Genomic DNA, 19203 nt, shown 5'->3' with positions numbered 1-19203 from the left:
AGGTAAATTATTCCAATCAGCCGTGTGAATTTGAAGATCACCAAAATATCTTGTAACGTTTGTAAGAGTATCAACATTGTTGGTCATATGATTGGAGGCCCTAGAGTCAAAATACCAAGGAGAACAAGGAAGATAAGGTTTACCTGAAATTCCTAAAGCAGAAAAAGCTGAAATTATCATTTGTTGAACCATTTCAGGAGTCATGTTCTGGATGTTGGTGGAAGCAATCTGATCCATACTACTAGTTGCAGAAGAGGAACTAACACAGGTAGTAAAAGCGGGTACAGTTTTCTTTGGTGGTCTTATAGGGCATTCCTTAATGATGTGACCGTCTTTTTTGCAATAGTTACAGAACTTGTTAGGACAGTGTGAAGCAAAATGTCCAAGTCCTTTGCAGCAGAAACATTGGACAGCACTCATATCACGTCCTCTAGGCTTGCCTTGTACAGCGTATGCAATTGGAATCGAAGACGATTTATGTTGTTCCATTGTTGTTTGAGTTAGGAGGCGTTGTTCTTCACGAAGAAGCTCATTAAAGCATGCATCCAAGGTGGGGACAGTGGCTTTATTCATGAGATTGGACCGGATACCTTCAAAATCAGATCTCAGTTTCATAAGAATTGATCTCTTTGAGTAGTTTCGTGAACTTTTTGCACTGCAATTTGATCGGTAGTTGACAAATCTTCATAGGCAATGTCAGTGTGTTCAGCCCAGAGATTGATAAAATGAGAATAAAATTCAGAAATTGAGAGACTATCCTGTTGAGAAATGGCAATGTCGTGTTCTAGCTGGAATCTACGAGCTGCGTTATTTTGGTTGTATACTTTCTTTAGATAGGCCCACATCTTTGCTACAGTGTTAAATGGCCGAAGATTGAGAACAATGGTAGGATCAACAGAGCCTATGATCCATGCCATGACTTGAGCATCTTTGACTATTCATTTGGCAAGTTCTTCCTTCTGCTTCTCTTTGTTAGGAGTAGGTTTGGTGCCATCAACATGACCCCAAAGATCCTTACCAGTGACAAAAATCTGGAACTGAAATGCCCAAGTTTAATAGTTTTTGTCATTCAGGCGAATGAACAAAATATCATATTTGTCATACTTTTCGGTAGACATGAGGCCGAGAAAAATGACAAGAAAGAACAAAAAACTAGATTTGGACAGATTCGAGAAAGACAAAAGACTAAGACTGAATTAGGGTAGGATCAAAACCTAGACTGATACCATGTCAAACACGAATATGTATTATAAAACTGTGTTTTCTTCTGTTGTATTATTCCTCTATATATATCTAGTGTATACAATTTATTTCCTTAATTAAGGAGATGCTAAATAATTACATAATTACAGCTAATAATAACCAATATTTTATAATAATGAAGAAATCATCTATGTCATTATTCTGCTAATAAATTCCATTGACATCCTGAGCATCTTCTACTTGAACAGTATCAAGTATTCAACAAAATGTTTTCACCACCTCCTAAATTGGTTACTTGACACGTGTGAACTAATTTTTATGTGTGTCAACTAAGTTTTTTCTTTCTATTTCTTTTCAAGTATCATTTAATATATGCATATGCTTGTGCTTAAACATCCTATAGAACAGATACTTCGTTTTAATAGTTATGTAGATTATGAGTTTTGTGATAGTCTTGGAATAACTGAAACTATTACAAATATAGGCCCAGCTAGTATCTGCAGTTCGTATTATCATTGTTCTAAAAGAGCTCGAGTGTTCTAGGGAAGTACTGGATCCATACATTGAAGGATTATAGTTATATAAGCCTGTGCCTGAGCCCAAAGAGGAAGGTAAGCATGAACATGAATGAACCTTCCAGATTGATAGCAGGCCCATTCGTAACAAGAAGCAGCCTACATGGATGAAAGACTTTGTGCCAAATTAATATCTTTTTACTTAATTAAGTCATGTTAATTGTTTTTATTTTCTGTTGGGCTAGGCCCATTATTGATCCAGCAGAATACCCTTTGTATTTAAGACACTTTGTTTGTTGAATGAAGTAAGAAAATATTGAAACTCTTATTTTTATTTGTTCTTCTTAGTTTTGTGTTTGTCCTTTGAAAACCCTAGATCTAGAAATTATAGTTGCATAAACCTCTTTATCAAATTGGTGCTTTCATCTTGACTCCATGTTGTCGCGGGCGAAAAACCGTTTTGTTCCTCTTTTTTGTGGGATGAGACACCTGATGCCTTCTTTGGGCTCGAGTGCTCAAAAAAATGATTTTTCTTTTGTTCCGACCAAACTTTTTATTATTTCCAAAGGAGGAAAAGGAAAAAAGCTGCAATAACCTAAAAAGTGGGGGAGAGATCTTGGGTAAGAGGGTTGGTTATACGAAGGGAAGGTATTAGCACCCAACGTATCTGTAGTACTCTACAGGGTTCTTTATTGTTTTTCATTCCATGTTACGGTGGAGGTTCTGTTGTGAAATAGGTGGGACCTAAGGTGTTTGTTTGATTATGCTCGCAAAGATCATCGCGATCCTCTGCATACATATCCCTTAGAGGGAATCAGAGCATCTGTAGCTCGGGGTCTACGGGTGCTAAGGTTTGAATGGTTTTTTTTGTGTTTTGTTTTGCTCGCCAAGGATCGACCTTGTGCCTACGTATTCTCAAAGGGATGTTGAGAAAGTCAGAGCAATCGTAGTTCCCACTTATGCTAGTGGAAGCAAAGGAAAATAGACAAATGTCGTCTAAATGCTAGATGTATCTAATCTATATCATCACATACATCTGTTTGATTTTTGTTTGTTTAACCAGCCTTGTGGCAAAAACTTTCAATGAAGTCAGCCTTGTGACAAAAAGTTTTGATTAATCAGCCAGCCTCGTGGCAAAAGTTTCAATGAAGTCAGCCTTGTGACAAAAACTTTGATTAATCATCCAGTACGGTGGTAAAACAGTTTGATTGATTAGCCAGCCTTGTGGCAAAAGAAGTTTGATTGATTAGCCAGCCTTGTGGCAAAAAAGTTTGATTTTGATTGATTGATTGTTTGTGATGATATAGAAGAGATACTCCTAGCATAGAGATGAAAAATGTCTAATCTCCTAGGGTATTTGATTTGGATATTGGGGATGCTTATAAGAAGCCCGTGGGTCCTTGTACGAAGCCCAAGAGGAGGCTATCCGAGGGTCCTTGCATTGTAAGCCCAAGAGGAGGCTATGGGAGGGACAATCCAGGGTCCTTGCATTGTAAGCCCAAGAGGAGGCTATGGGAGGGTCACTCGTTTGTACAAAGCCCAAGGGGAGGCATGGTATAGTTGGTCTGAGCTCTTTAGAGCGATTTCACCGGGAAACCATACTCTATGTCCTAACCTAAACTAGTGGAGATTCTTTGCACGAAGCCCAATAGGAGGCTATGGGGAACCTAGTGTTGTACTAAGTTGAACAAGCACACATATCACACATATGAACAGACATGAACAAGTATGAACAAACATGAACAGGTATGAACAATTATATATATGTATGACAAAGTGTGTGTATATAATGGAGTTTATGAAGGAAATATACCTGTAAGCATGATCCATTTGTATATACAGGGCTCGGGACTCACACTCGGGGAGAAGTCCACTTGAGTTTATTCAAAGCTATGTAAACAGGTATTTATAAAGGGGCTTGGGACTTATACCTACATGGAGGCCCATGGTATTTTTGGGAAGATTTAAAGAAACCTTCATTTTTGGTTTGTCATTCAAAGTTAAGAAACAGATTGAGATATGTACAAAAGGCGTACAATGAAATACCTAATTTCATGTACTCGAGTGGGTATGTACAAAAGGGCTTGGGGCTTATACCTACATGGAGGCCCATGGTATATTGAAAAGTTTGAAGTTTCTTTGGAGTTTTGTTGCTTTGAAAATGATTTGAAAACTGTTTGAAAATTGTTTATTTTGAAGAAGTTTTATTGTTTTGAAGAATGTTTTGAAAACTGTACAAAAAGAAAAGAAATGGGACTTACACTCTCTAATATTCGAGAGGCCCCTGTTTTATTTTCATAAAACAGGGTAGATGGTTTTGAAAATGATTTGAATGTTTTTGAAAGTGAGTTGATTACTGTTGTGAAAACAGTTGATTGAGTTTTAGGCTTACCTCGAAGAATGAGAAAATTGGATTTCTGAGCTTGAGGTGTTACCTTGATCTTCAAGTGATATGCTTGGAATAAATTAGGATCTCAACAGATATTAAACATCCACACCAGCAGAAGAGAAATGTCGGGTAAACTCACAGCTTTCAGCATTCCGTGATCATCCAGTGATTGTTTAAGGAATTCTACAGCAAATGGAAGACCAAACAAACAGAAAAAACAGAGAACAACAGAGAAATAATCTCGAAGTCTCGGATGAAGTGAGAAAATTCAAGTAATGTGCAACAGTAATCAAATAAAATTTAAATGATTAACTATACAACAATAATATAAAAATATCAAATTCAAATGAAATTAATCTAAGAAAGATATTTTTGTGTTTTTTTCATGAAAGAAGAAAATATTTAGAAACATAAACTTAAATATGCATCTAATATATTTTTGTTGTTTTAATAAGAATTAAAAAAAAAACACACTTATAAACACATGAAAAATATTAAAAACATGTTTTTTTTGTCATTTTTAATAAGGATTAGAAAAGAAAAATAAAATCCTATATTAAAGTTAAAATACTTAATCTCATGAAAATATTTTATAGAAAAAATTAAAGGAGTTAGTTAAAAAACTAATTGAACGGGCCAGGAGGTTTTAAAAACAGATATGGAGGTGCAGGCCCAATTGGTTTAAAGCTGAATGCAAAAAATAAAAAAAAGGAAAGAAATGGGCCGGACCGGGTCGGGTCAGGGTGACCCGGATCCGCCTCTTAACATAAGCTGCTGGGTTAGAGAAAACCCTAAACTAAGAGGCAACGCCTCTTTTCTTTTCTTCTTTCAATCTGACGCAAAAAAAAAACAACAAACCGTGAGGAACCAATCCTCCCTTTCCTCTCAAATTCGCTCGAAACAGCAAACAACAACAACGATTCATCTCTCTCGATTGCTCACGCGAGTTCTCTCCACTCTCTCGCGAATTCACTCTCTCTAAACAACAACAACTCGCGGCTTCCCTTTCTCGAGTCGCCACCGTTCTCCTTGCCGAAGAACAACAAATACGGTGGCTCTCTCTCGCGACATCTCTTTCTCAGAGTCGCTCTCTGCTTTCTCTTGCTCAATGGTGAAACAACAACGGCAAACCTCTTTCACAGTGGCCATTTCCTCCCTTCAATTTCGCTTACAGCAACCATGGAAGGAGAATCAGAAGCAAGAATCCAGGTGTGTTGTTAATTTCGTTTTTAATTTTAATTAACAGTGTAGTATCAACAACTTATGCTATTTCTTATGTGACTGGAAATTTTGTTCTTACAGGGAACTATATTCATGGCAGCAGCAATAAGAATAAGAGTTGGATTGACTTACCTACGGCAAAGAGACTTTTGCCGGCTTTGATGTTGAGGTAAGTATCAATTCTGTTTTCTGGAAATAGCCATGATTGCTGCGTTTTGAACCTGTAAACATGTTCTGAATCCCTGAATTGTTGTTGTGTTGACTGATACAGAACCGTGATGTTGTTATGAATTTTTTGCTTTAAACATATTTGTTGTTATTGCTTTGAAACAACCGCGAGTTGTTGTTGCTGTTTCTGTATTTTTTACTTGCAGCACCTTCAATTTTTCAGTGGCTTACCTCGACAAGAAGGACTTACCTTATAACTCGGTTTCTTTCACAAACAGAGGTAGAGACCCAAGTGTGCTTTACTCAGTTTCGTTTTCCATGACACAATTTGCTTGACATAATAACATATGCTTTCTCTTTTTTTTCTGGAAATTTTGTCTTAACAGGGAAATATGTTAATGGTAACAACAATATTGAGAGTAAGAGTGAAATTAACTTACCTACGGCGAGGAGGTGTTCGCCGGTTTATTGTTGAGGTACGCCTTGAATTCTTTATTGTTACTAACAACCTTGAATTGTTACTAACAATTTTCCTAACAACTTTGCTTCTTGTTGTAGGATCCTTTGATGAAGATGAAGCCACCTCTTTGGATATTAGGGAGACTTGAAGATGGAACTTCAAGTTGGAACTCTCTACTAAGGTATGAACTACTTCTTCACCCCTTTTCAAACTATGGAACTTTTTGAAAATTATGAAAAGAGAGAAAGCAAGAACTTAAGTTGCTTTTGTGTCATTTGTTGCAAAGGGAGAACTTCCTATTTATAGGAAAAGTTAAGGGAGTGTTTGGCATTTGGTAAACTTGAATGGCAAGTTTCAATCATTGCAAGATAAGAAAAAGAATATATTCTTCATCATTGCAAGAATAAAAAATAAGAATAAGAATATTCTTATGCAAAGATATTTTTCATGATATAAGCCATGTGTGTAAATTTTTATGTCATTTTATGATATCTCTAAGTTGCATACTTTTATGACATAAAAATCTCTCTTTGGCTTTCTTTGACTTTTGCTAATTTCACCCCTCTTTTGTTTTCTTTTTCATGTCACATGAGAACTCTTGAAGAAAGAATGAAGAATCTTGAACTTGAAGAATGAAGACTTTGAAGATTGAAGAATTCAAGAATGTCTTTGAAGTTTTATTTTTCTTTTCCTTGTAATTCCAACTTTGTATGAATGAAACTTTGTAATTCTTGAATTTTAAATAAAGTCCCTTCATTTGTAATTCATTTGTTCCATGTAAAAAAATATCATTTGTGAATGCTTGAATTTCTTGTTAGAACTTGAATGAAGTTACTATTATTGAATGATCTTGAATTGAATTTGAATTCCTTTTGAATAGAAAATGATAGGAAATCCTTTGAATTTTAGGCCTTGAAACATGTTCTTGCCATCATGGATCTTTGAAATAATATTGAACTTGAAATTCTTGAATCCATGGTCTTAGAATTATACTTGAAGCAATTCTTTCAAAATAAACTCAAAATGGATAATGTCTTCTTTTTTTGCAAACCTTGAAGAAATCCTTATGGATGATTTCGAATTTGTTCTAAATTCCAAGCAATCCATATGAAACACTTTCTTTTATCAATGACAAATCCATATGCCGATTCCTTGAACAAATTCCAAACTAATCTCTTGAATCGCACAAATTGAAAATGACACACTTCAAATGAACACAAATTGATGACTATGGATCTTGAATTGAGACACAATTTCCATTGGATTTTGTCATAGGGATTATTTGAGGATGATTGAAACCTTTGATTGACTTCCTGGGGATTTTTAGGGTTTCCCAAATGTGATCCCTGATTTCAGTCCCTGATAGTTCAAAACCCTGATCTGAGGATTTGTCTGATCAATCTTTGTGTAGGAGATGTTATGAGCCAATGGATTAGGTCAAAATGATGTACTTGGGGTCTTGAGGTCATGTCCCAAGTCATTAGGTCAAATCCTGAGCAAAAGTCAGGAGTGTGCTGTCTTCAGTCAAAACCCTAATTCAGTCGATTCAAAGCTGTTGAGCTTGTTGAAATGAATTTCTGAGGACCAAATGTTGATTGGTTATGAAGATGATTCATTTGAGATGAAGGGAGAACAAAACCCTAATTGATTGTTACTTGTACTGATGAGTGATTTCCTGATTAAATCCTGCTGAGCACAAGTAACAAACACAAGCTATGCAATTTGTTAGAGATGCAAATGATGCATATGCAAATGATATGAGGTGGTATCTTAGGTCAAAAATTGGGGTATGACAGATGCCCCTATTTAAGTTTCTTCAACCTGAGACATGAAGATTGAAAATCTTTATTTTGATAGGGTGGAAGAGACTTAAATATCAGAAGACGCAAATTTTGGACCTAAGATACCAAAATTGCGAATGATGCAAGGATATCTTTACCGAGGGAATATCAAGAACTGACTCCGCTGGGGAAAAGAGATTGGGAGGGATGTCTCAATCCGTTTTAGGGAGAGAATCCGTTTTATCTTTTCGGGAAAGCAAGTGTATGCTTCACCGGGGAATGATAGCTTTGTAAGAAAAGCTTACCTATCGACATTATCGACTATCAGCATGGGGATAGACTTGTTTAATAATGCGAAGGTGAAAGGTATGAAACTGTGTTACCGACTATCAGCATGGTGATAGACTTGACAAGGTAAAAAGAGTTTCAAAGATTCGGTTAATATTACCGACTATCAGCATTGTGATAGACATGTTAATAATATAACCAGAACAAAAGGGTTACCGACTACCAGCCTCGTGATAGTGGTTTTGAAGACATGATCAATTATCAGCCGAGTGATAAAATGATTCTGGAGACTTTGTTAGGGGAATTACTGGTTATTCAGCCTTGTGAACAGTAATAAGGCCCTGATCGTCAAGTGGTCTTCATGATTGATTTCCTTGAGAGGAAAAAACTTTTGAAAGAGACATAAGCTGCTCAGATGACGAGGCTATTGCTTATGGTTCTATTTTTCACGACTCTGTTTGAGGAATCGGAATTTGAATCTTTGGTAAAGACAGGGTTCTAACCAAGAATGAATTGGAAAGAGACAGTCAAACAAGACTTTGTACCCATGAGGAATGAACTCAACTGGGGATTTTCTCCTTTGTTTTGAGAGGAGAAACTAAAGCAACCTTCTTCCACGAGGAATGATCTCAGTGGGGAACTGGAGAAAGAAAATGTTCTTTTTGCTTATGGGTGACAACCTACTTGGAGAGATGACACGCCCATATCTGTTTCTTTTTCCTTTTCTTTTCTTTTTTCTTTTTGCTTTTTCTTTTTTTGGGATAGATATATCCTAAACAAGTAAGTATTGAAAAATGCAAGAATGCATAAATGATGCAAATATGTATGAATGATGAATGTCATGAATGTAGCATGCATGCTGACAATACTGACAGACAAAAGAGCGTATACTGGAGAGGGACCGACGTCGCAATACAACCAGATACTTGGCGAATGTTCTTCAACATGGTGTAGATAACACAGGTGATGAATGGTGTTGCGTGCTTTAAACTTCTCTGGGGAAGATAAGCATCTTTTCTTATTGAGATGGAAGAACCTCCTCACTGGAGATGGAAAATCTTCTTCACTGGGGATAAAAGAGCTTCTTCGCTGGGGATAGAAGAGCTTCTTTACCTCGAGGGATAATTGCTTCAAGAATTCTTTTCTGGGACAAGAATACCGTTGTCTCAACAATTTTTCCAGGGAGAATCCTTTTGTTCATCCTGTGGAGACGACTGCTGATGTTCCTTCCGTTGTTCACAACTCAAAGGAAGATTTCGCTTTTATTTTGAAAAAGAAAAGTGAAGTAAATTCATTTAAAACTTATTTTTTCTTTTTTTGTTTCAAAAGTGAATAACACAATTAAAGCGTCATTTTGCAAGCTGAAAGAAATTAAAGATTGCAAACAAATGGGCACAAGGCTCAAATTTATTTAATAGGATGGTAATCAGCTAAAGGCGTGATTCCATAGAGTATTTACAAAAGTTGGAAATGGTAATTATGCGGAAAAGGCTACATTGAAAGCAATAACCACTATTCCCCCTAACAACTTTGAGTTCCAATTGTGCTTGTCGCTTCAGATTGGCGATGATTTGATTGAAGATCCTTTGATGAAGTACAGACTTCTCAGGTGACGAAGTATGGACTGATGCAGTTACTTTGTCATAAATCCTTAATTTTTGCCTAGATTGCCCTTTCAGGTTTTCAATCTACCAGGATAAATTTTTTCTGTTTATTGTCTCTAATTTTTGCCTGGACCGCCCTTTCGGGTTTTCAATCCACCGAGACGCTCATTTTTGCCTAAGTCGCCCTTTGCGGGTTTTCAACTTACCGAGCTGTTCTTTTGTATTTTTTTAGACAAAGTATTTCTTGACTGCATCAGCATTCACAGGATGTGGGAGTTCATCACCATCCATGGTTGCAAGAGTCATGGCGCCGCCAGAAAATGTTCTTTTGACAACATACGGGCCTTCATAATTAGGAGACCATTTGCCCCTAGAATCTGGTTGAAAAGACAAGATCTTTTTAAGCACGAGGTCACCTTCTCGAAATTCACGAGGTCGAACCTTTTTGTTGAAGGCTTGTTTCATCCTTGCTTGGTATAACTGTCCATGGCATAGAGCAGTCATACGTTTCTCTTCGATTAAATTCAACTGATCGTATCTGCTTTGACACCATTCAGCCTCTGATAACTTAGTCTCCATGAGGACTCTCATTGATGGGATTTCAACTTCTACGGGGAGCACAGCTTCCATGCCGTATACTAGAGAAAAAGGGGTTGCCCCAGTTGAAGTACGCACTGAAGTACGGTACCCGTGTAAAGCAAATGGCAGCATTTCATACCAGTCTTTGTAAGTGACGACCATTTTCTGGACGATCTTCTTAATGTTCTTGTTGGCAGCTTCGACGGCGCCGTTCATTTTTGGCCTGTAAGGAGAAGAGTTATGATGCTCAATCTTGAATTCCTCACATAATTCTTTCATCATCTTGTTGTTCAAGTTTGAACCATTGTCAGTAATGATCTTGCTGGGAATACCATATCGGCAAATGATGTTATTCTTGATAAACCTCACAACCACTTGTCTTGTAACATTGGCGTAAGATGCTGCTTCGACCCATTTGGTGAAGTAATCAATAGCTACCAAGATGAAACGATGACCGTTTGAAGCTTTTGGTTCGATCATTCCAATCATGTCGATACCCCACATGGAGAAAGGCCATGGAGATGAGAGAACGTTGAGTAGAGTCGGTGGCACATGGATCTTATCTGCGTAGATCTGGCACTTGTGACATCTCTTCACATGTTTGTAACAGTCTGATTCCATTGTCAACCAATAGTATCCTGCTCTTAAGATCTTCTTGGACATTGCATGCCCGTTTGAATGAGTTCCAAAGGACCCTTCATGCACTTCATGCATTAACATGTCTGCTTCGTGTCTGTCCACGCATCTGAGCAAAACCATGTCGAAGTTTCTTTTGTATAGCACATCTCCGTTCAGGAAGAAACTGCCAGAAAGTCTCCTTAGAGTTTTCTTATCTTTGTTTGATGCCCCAAGCGGGTACTCTTGAGTTTGAAGGAAGCGTTTGATGTCGTGGAACCATGGTTTATCATCGATGACTGCTTCAGTTGCAAACACATAGGCGGGCCTTTCAAGGCGCGTGATTCTGACTTTAGGCACATCATTCCAGTGATTGACTTTGAACATGGAAGATAGAGTAGCCAAGGCGTCTGCCATTCGATTCTGATCTCGAGGTATATGATGCAATTCAACCTTGTTGAAGAAAGTCAACAGACGTCTTGCATAATCTCTATAAGGAATCAAGCCAGGGTGGTAAGTTTCCCACTTGTCTTTGATTTGGTTGATCACGAGGGCTGAATCTCCATATATGTCGAGGATCTTGATCCTTAAGTCAATGGCTTCTTCGAGACCCATGATACAAGCTTCATATTCTGCGATGTTGTTGGTACAATCAAATAGCAGTCTGGCGGAGAACGGGATATGAGTACCCTTGGGAGTGATGATGATTGCCCCAATTCCATTGCCAAAAGCGTTTACTGCTCCATCAAAAATTAGGCCCCATCTTGATCCAGGCTCAGGACCTTCTTCAGGTAACGGTTCGTCACAATCTTTCATCTTCAAGTACAAGACATCTTCATCAGGAAAGTCAAACTTGAGAGATTGATATTCATTAATTGGTTGATGCGCCAAATGATCGGCGAGAATGCTTCCTTTGACCGCTTTTTGAGCACGGTATTCAATGTCATATTCGGATAACAGCATTTGCCATCGGGCAATCCTTCCTGTTAAGGCGGGCTTTTCAAAGACATACTTGATCGGATCCATTTTGGAGATTAACCAAGTAGTATTGTTGATCATGTATTGGCGGAGACGTTTTGAAGCCCAGGCCAAAGCACAACATGTTTTTTCGAGCATGGAGTAACGAGACTCACAGTCTGTGAATTTCTTACTCAAGTAATAGATGGCATGCTCCTTCTTACCGGTTTCATCTTGCTGTCCAAGCATACAGCCCATGGATTCTTCCAACACGGTAAGGTACATGATTAATGGTCTTCCTTCAACCGGAGGAATCAATATTGGTGGTTCTAACAGGTACTCTTTGATACTGTCAAACGCTTTTTGGCAATCTTCAGTCCATACAACCCCTTGATCTTTGCGGAGAAGCTTGAAAATCGGCCCACAAGTAGCAGTCATTTGAGAGATGAATCTGGAGATATAGTTCAATCGTCCGAGAAATCCTCTTACTTGCTTTTCATTTTTTGGTGTAGGCATCTCTTGAATAGCTCTGACTTTGTCGGGATCTACTTCAATACCTCTTTGGCTGACAATGAAACCCAAGAGTTTTCCAGATCTAACCCCAAAAGTACATTTGTTAGGATTCAAGCGAAGCTGATATTTCCTTAGTCGTTGAAACAACTTCAAAAGGTATTCAATATGTTCTTCTTCTGTGCTGGACTTGGCTATCATGTCGTCCACATAAACTTCAATTTCTTTATGCATCATGTCATGAAAGAGAGTAGTCATTGCCCTTTGGTAAGTTGCGCCTGCATTCTTTAATCCAAACGGCATCACTTTGTAGCAAAAGGTACCCCATGGGGTGATGAAAGATGTCTTCTCCATGTCTTCAGGAGCCATCTTGATCTGATTATAACCGGAGAACCCGTCCATGAAGGAAAAGACGTTGAACTTAGCAGTGTTATCAACCAGCATGTCAATATGTGGTAATGGAAAGTCATCTTTTGGACTGGCCTTGTTCAAGTCACGGTAGTCAACACACATTCTGACTTTGCCATCTTTCTTCGGAACTGGCACTATGTTAGCCAACCATTGAGGATATTCTGAGGTGACAAGAAAACCTGCGTCGAGTTGCTTTTGAACTTCCACTTTGATCTTGTTAGCCATATCAGGGTGAGTCCTTCGCAATTTCTGCTTAACTGGCGGACATTCTGGCTTCAATGGCAAGTAATGCTGAACAATATTGGTATCCAACCCAGGCATGTCTTGGTAGGACCAGGCAAACACGTCAACATATTCTTTGAGAAGGTCTGTCAACTTACTCTTGATATCAACATCAAGCAGCGATCCAATCGTCACTTCTTTTTTGTCTTCTTCAGAACCCAAGTTGATCTTTTCTAAAGGCTCTTTGTGAGGCAGAATGGCTCTTTCCTCGTGCTTAAGTAATCGAGAGATCTCGTCCGGGATCTCCTCTTCTTCCTCTTCTTCGGCTTCGAACACAGGAAACTCAAAGTTGGGAGAGGGCATAGGGTTATTGCATTCAATGGGTTTATCAATAGTAAATCTGCACATGCGATTTATATTTATTTCAGAAAATTTATGAATGCAGGAGTGTATGCAGATTTTTTTGAAAAGTTTTTTTTTTTTTTTATTTTGGTTTTTTAGGATTACCATTTCCAGAAAAAGCAAAAAATAAAACATATAATGTAGGGAATTCAAAATGACACTTTATTTATGATTCATTTTTGAAACAAAGCCCTAAACACAAACTCATTTGTCTTGGGCAGGACAAAGAGGGAAACTTTTAAAACAAAGCCCTTATACACAAAGTTATTTGGGCGGAACATTTAAAAGCGAAGCCCTATAAAACATCTCTCTGCTTTGGGCAAGGCAGGAGGTCAAAATAACAGCGAGGTGATTACTTTGAGCGGCGAACAACATTCGGAACGTCAACAGCTTTCCAGTAACAACGAACTCCTCTGTGCATTATGTATTCAGGAAAATTCTCCCCAGAATTATCTTCAGCATTGACATTGACCGCTGGTCGAGCAGGATTTGAAGGTCCTGGTTTGTCAACCTTGTTCTTTGTAGAGTTGAAACGGTCTTCTTCTACTTCTTGAAGAGCATATGATGAGTCACAATCTTCAGAATTTTCAGGATGTATTTCCCAGTCTTCAGGATGAAGAGACTCATTGTCAGCGACACTTTCTGAGTCAGTTGCGGGACCATCTTCCCCTTCATCTTCAAAAATGGCATTTATGTGATAATAACCATCTTCAGGATTATAAACCTTGGCGGATGCATTGAAGCTGAAACCTTCAGTAATTTCAGGCTGCTGAGAAAATTGACAGGGCTGATAAGCCTCTTCTGGTTGACTATTATATTCAAAGGAATCTCCCCATCCAGTTGGTTGGATATCCTCAATCGCAATCTTGTAACTTTCAGGTGCAGTGTATTTCACCATATAATCAAATTTTCCACTTGGTTGTCCCAAGGTGTCCCAGATTTCTGCAGGAACAGGCTCAGTTTCTTTGCCTTTGGATTTCTCTGAAGGAGGATATGGTTCTTCCTGAGATATATATCCCGAGTCATTGAGATAACATTTCCATTCTTCTTCAGTATCAGGTAGACCTTCTTCGATACATTCTTCGATAAGGACATTAACCTCTTGAGGAATTGGGTTAAGGAATCCTCCACTAATGAATGTTTCTTTGATCGGACGAAGGGTTTCATCCTTCTTGGTGCAGTTTGAGAATGTTGGTGAACATCCGAGTCCTGCTCTGGTTTCATTCTTGGTAGGGATCACAACTTGCCCCCAGCCAGTGGTAGTTCCATCTTGCACTACTTTCATTGCCTCTTTGTAAGAAGAGATTGATGCTTTCTTTCTGGAAGATTCGTCTTCTAAAGAGAGACCTTGGAACTGCGTTCCTTCCACATCATCAGCACTTATGAAAGAGAAATTGGATAAATGGCTCACCATCAAGGCTTGCTCTCCACTTATTGTTACCAATTTTCCATTTGTTACAAACTTTAACTTTTGATGGAGCGTAGAAGTTACTGCCCCTGCTTCATGGATCCATGGTCGTCCTAACAGACAGCTATAAGCAGCTTGTATGTCCATGACCTGGAAGGTGATTTGAAATGTATGTGGACCAATTGTCATGGGAAGGTTGACTTCGCCGATAACAGATTTTCGCGATCCATCAAATGCTTTGACTACCACACCACTGATTTTCATAGGCATTCCTTGGTAAGACAAGCGAGCAAGAGTCGTTTTTGGCATAACATTCAAGGAAGATCCGGTGTCTACTAACACATTGGACAAAGAGTCTGACTGACAATTCATAGAAATGTGCAAAGCAAGATTGTGATTTCTACCCTCCTCGGGGAGTTCTTCATCACAGAAGCTTAAATTGTTGCAAGCTGTTATGTTGGCTATTATCCCATCAAAGTGATCAACAGTCACATCATGATCTACAAAAGCTTGATCTAAGACTTTCATCAGGGCTTCCCTGTGGGCTTCTGAATTCAACAGTAATGAAAGTATTGAGATTTTTGAAGGAGTCTGCATAAGCTGATCCACAATCTTATATTCACTTCTTTTGATAAGCTTCAAGATTTCATCAAAATCAGGATTGACATTGGTTCCACTGGATTGACCAACATCAGTGTTTGTATTACTGACAGGAGTTTCCACAGGATTCCCTACTGGTGTACCAACAGGATTTTGCCCGGTAACAGGAGCAACAGGCTGCTTTGGAGGTAGTGGAGTATACACACGTCCACTTCTTGTTAGCAATGTTTACAACAGATGAGAGAGTAGGCAAAGGAACTTCTTGTCCGTCCTTTATCATTGTGGCATTGTAATTGTATGGAACTGCCTTGTCAGAGTCATAAGGAACAGGTCCAGGTAGACAAATGATCAAAGGAGCAACAGGAGCCTTCGGCTTGTTGTAAGTAACTTCCATGCGCTCAGGCATGTTGAAATGAGGAACGATGATGTTAACTGTAGGCATTTCCGAGTTGATATCTGAGACTAAAAGCTCATGCGGATAACATCCTATCATGTTAACTTCATTTTCATCCCTATTTCTGTAGATCTCAATAGTACCATTATCTAGCAAAACTTGGAGATCTCTTCTCACAATCGAACACCCGTGAGGATCCACACAACATATTCTACAGGAACCGTATTGATGCTGGCGAAAATTCGGCCCCCGACAAAGAGTAGCGTGCATTTGTACCAAATCTGCTCTTGAGAAGTTAATATTATAGACTCGGTATTGGCCAGGACATCCATATACCATGTTTACAACATGCCCTCCATGATTGGGCAGCGGATTTGCTTGCACATTAGGGTTCAAATTTCTGAAAGAGAGAAGATTAGATCTAACCAACCTCTGAACTTCATATTTCAAAGCTATGCAATGCTCAAGATCATGGCCAGGTGCTCCTTGATGATAAGGGCATGAGACCTCAGCTTTGTACCACCATGGGAGTCTCTCAGGTACTGGTGGTGGTGCTCTAGTTTGAACGAGACCTTTTTCAATCAAAGCAGGGTACAATTCTGTATAGGTCATTGGAATCGGATCAAACTGTGGAGCTCTTTGCACACGATTCTGATTGTTGTTGAGTTGTTGAGCCTGTTGTCGAGGCTGTTGTTGTTGAAACTGAGGAGTGAATCCCGGATTCGGTGTTGTATTAACGACTGGTGTGATAGCAGCAATCTGTTGTCGACGATTGACGTTTCCTCTTGGCTTTCCCTGGGATACCATGTCAACACTTTGTTCTTTCTTCTTTGGGAAACCACTTCCGAACTTTTTGGTTCCGCTTGAAGATCCACCTTCTTTAGTCAGACGTCCGGTTCGGACTCCTTCTTCTAGACGCATCCCCATGTTTACCATTTCGGTGAAATCACTCGGAGCACTAGCAATCATGCGTTCATAATAAAACGGACTGAGAGTATTCAAAAAGATCTTTGTCATCTCTTTCTCTTTTAACGGTGGATTAATCTGAGCAGCAGTTTCTCTCCATCGTTGGGCATACTCTTTGAAAGCTTCATGATCTTTCTGAGCCATGGATCGAAGCTGATCTCTGTCCGGAGCCATATCCGAGTTATACTTGTATTGTCGGACAAAGGCCTCACCTAGGTCATTGAATGTTCGAATATTAGTGCTATCCAAGCCTGTGTACCACTTCAGTGCGGCACCAGTCAAACTGTCTTGAAAGTAATGGATAAGCAACTGATGATTATCTGCATAAGTAGACATCTTTCTGGCATACATCACAAGATGGCTTTGCGGACAAGAACTACCTTTGTACTTCTCAAAGTCAGGGACCTTGAATTTAGCAGGTATTTGTACACTAGGAACCAAACATAGCTCCTGGGCATTCTTTCCAAACATATCTTTTCCACGGATAGCTTTAACTTCCAACTGCATCTTGTTAAACTGTTCTTGGAGATCTTCCACAAGATTACGCGGATTTGTGCTATCACCTTGATCATGATAAATCTCATTGCCATCATAGGGAACAGTGTGAACCGTAGGGGTCGGAACTGTCATAGTGGGTTGAGAAAGTGCCATAGTGACTTGAGAAAAAGTTACCCCCTGATTTGGAGTGAACAGTGAACTTTGTGCAGCAGGCGCTTCAGTTGTGGATGTTTGAACCCCAGAAACATTATGGCGGAAACCTGTACCAAAGCTGAAAGGCGTGCCCCAACCTTCTGGCATGGAGAAAGATGGAATGCCGAATGCAACCGTAGAAACTGGAGTAGTAACCTCAGATGTTACTGTTGCTTGACTGTTGGGTGGCGGCGGCTGATTCTGTGCGGCCATTAAAGAGTCAACCAGAGTAGTGAGACTTTCCAATTTTTCCTGAAGAGTGGTCACTGTACCACGGAGCTCAATATTCTCTTGTTCAGAGTGTTCCATTACTCTTCTTCTGCTTGAACGAGTATTGTATCTGTGATCTGATTGCGAGCGCGGTCGAGAAACTTTGAGACGCGACAGCTTGACGATCTATTGGAGAAAGATCCAAAAGATAAGACTCTATACAACAGATTCGATATGCAGAATGATGTATGCAAAAAGAAATTTATGATTTTTCCAAATATTTTAAAGATTATTTTCTTGCAAACATTTGAACACAAACTGATCTTTTATTCATTCATTTTTTTATTACAATAATGGGAAATGTTACAACATTGGAGCGTAGCTCCTTACAAAAGCAAATGATAAATAAAAAGCTAAACAATCCTAAGCATCTTCATCAGACGAAGAACCAAATGCATTGTGCAGCTTGAGCTTCATGATTTCTTTCCCATGATAAGCTTTCAATTCGGCCTTTTCGGTCTTTAGCTTGTCAACAATATTCTTCCAATCGTCAGGAGTTGGAGCGTTGCTTGTTGAACCTTCAGGTTTTTTCTTGCTTTCTTTGATGTACCTCTTGATTGCAGCGTCTTTCTGACGAATCTTCTCATCTTTACTCATGAGCCATCCATCTTGAAAGTAGAGAGTTTCTTCGTGATCTTTCACTTGTTTCTTCAACCTTCTGTTTTCCATATCGGTCCTACGAAACTTGTGCTCCCAAGCATTTTTCTCTAACCTCATCTTGGCTAAAGTGTCTTGGTATTCCTTCATAGTGGGAATGGGAATATTGGGTAGTTGAGGTACCACAAGAGACATGGGTTTTTCATAATCATAAGGCATTTGAAACTCCTTTGCTCTTTTCTTTACCCAGCAAGTGTAGGCGTCCGTAGCAATGCAATTCCTTTCCTCACCTTTTTCTTTCCATCGGACGTCGTACCAAGCTCTCATCATTCTTGTCTTCAACCTTTGAGGATCTTCCCTTTCTTGATAGAAGTAGCTTTCTACTGCGAGACCAACAGGTTTAACTGAATTTGCATACCCGAGTTGTCGTCGGGCTAAGATCGGATTGTAGTTAATTCCTCCTTGTGTACCGATGAGGGGTACGTTGGCGAACTCTCCACAACTTTCAATGGTTTCTGTACCACAGCGAGCCAAGGTATACCAACGGATATCATTATTAGTAAGAGACATAAGTCTTCGAGGCCAACGCAAACCTTCTCGGTTTTCTGTGAAAATAGGAGACTCAGGTAAGTGTGAAACAATCCATTTGAACAACAAAGGTGCACAACATACAATGATTCCACCGCCTTGGCGATTCCTATGATGGACAGAGAAATACATGTCACCAAGTAAAGTCGGAACAGGATTTCCAATCAGAAAAATCTTTATGGCATTGACATCAACAAAGTTGTCGACATTGGGAAACAGAACCAACCCATAGATGAGCAAGGCTAGTACAGCTTCAAAGGCTATCATGCTACCAGTTTCGATGAAATCAAAGGCTTTCTTTATCAGGAAGTGTGAGGTTAAACCCGGGAGGTTTCCTTTGGTAGTCCAATTACTCTCTACTTCAG

At 39.1% G+C, this 19203-nt stretch overlaps 1 pseudogene; it reads right to left on the bottom strand.

The window, feature by feature from the left end:
• Positions 1–14520: 14520 nt before the first annotated feature.
• LOC131645990 (uncharacterized) lies at positions 14521–15682 on the bottom strand (annotated as a pseudogene).
• Between the last annotated feature and the right edge of the window lie 3521 nt (positions 15683–19203).

The sequence above is a fragment of the Vicia villosa genome, linkage group LG2 (genome assembly GCF_029867415.1).
Source record: "Vicia villosa cultivar HV-30 ecotype Madison, WI linkage group LG2, Vvil1.0, whole genome shotgun sequence".
NCBI classification, from domain to species: domain Eukaryota; kingdom Viridiplantae; phylum Streptophyta; class Magnoliopsida; order Fabales; family Fabaceae; genus Vicia; species Vicia villosa.
The sequence above is the reverse complement of the archived record's forward strand: the minus strand, read 5'-3'. Positions and strand labels throughout refer to the sequence as shown.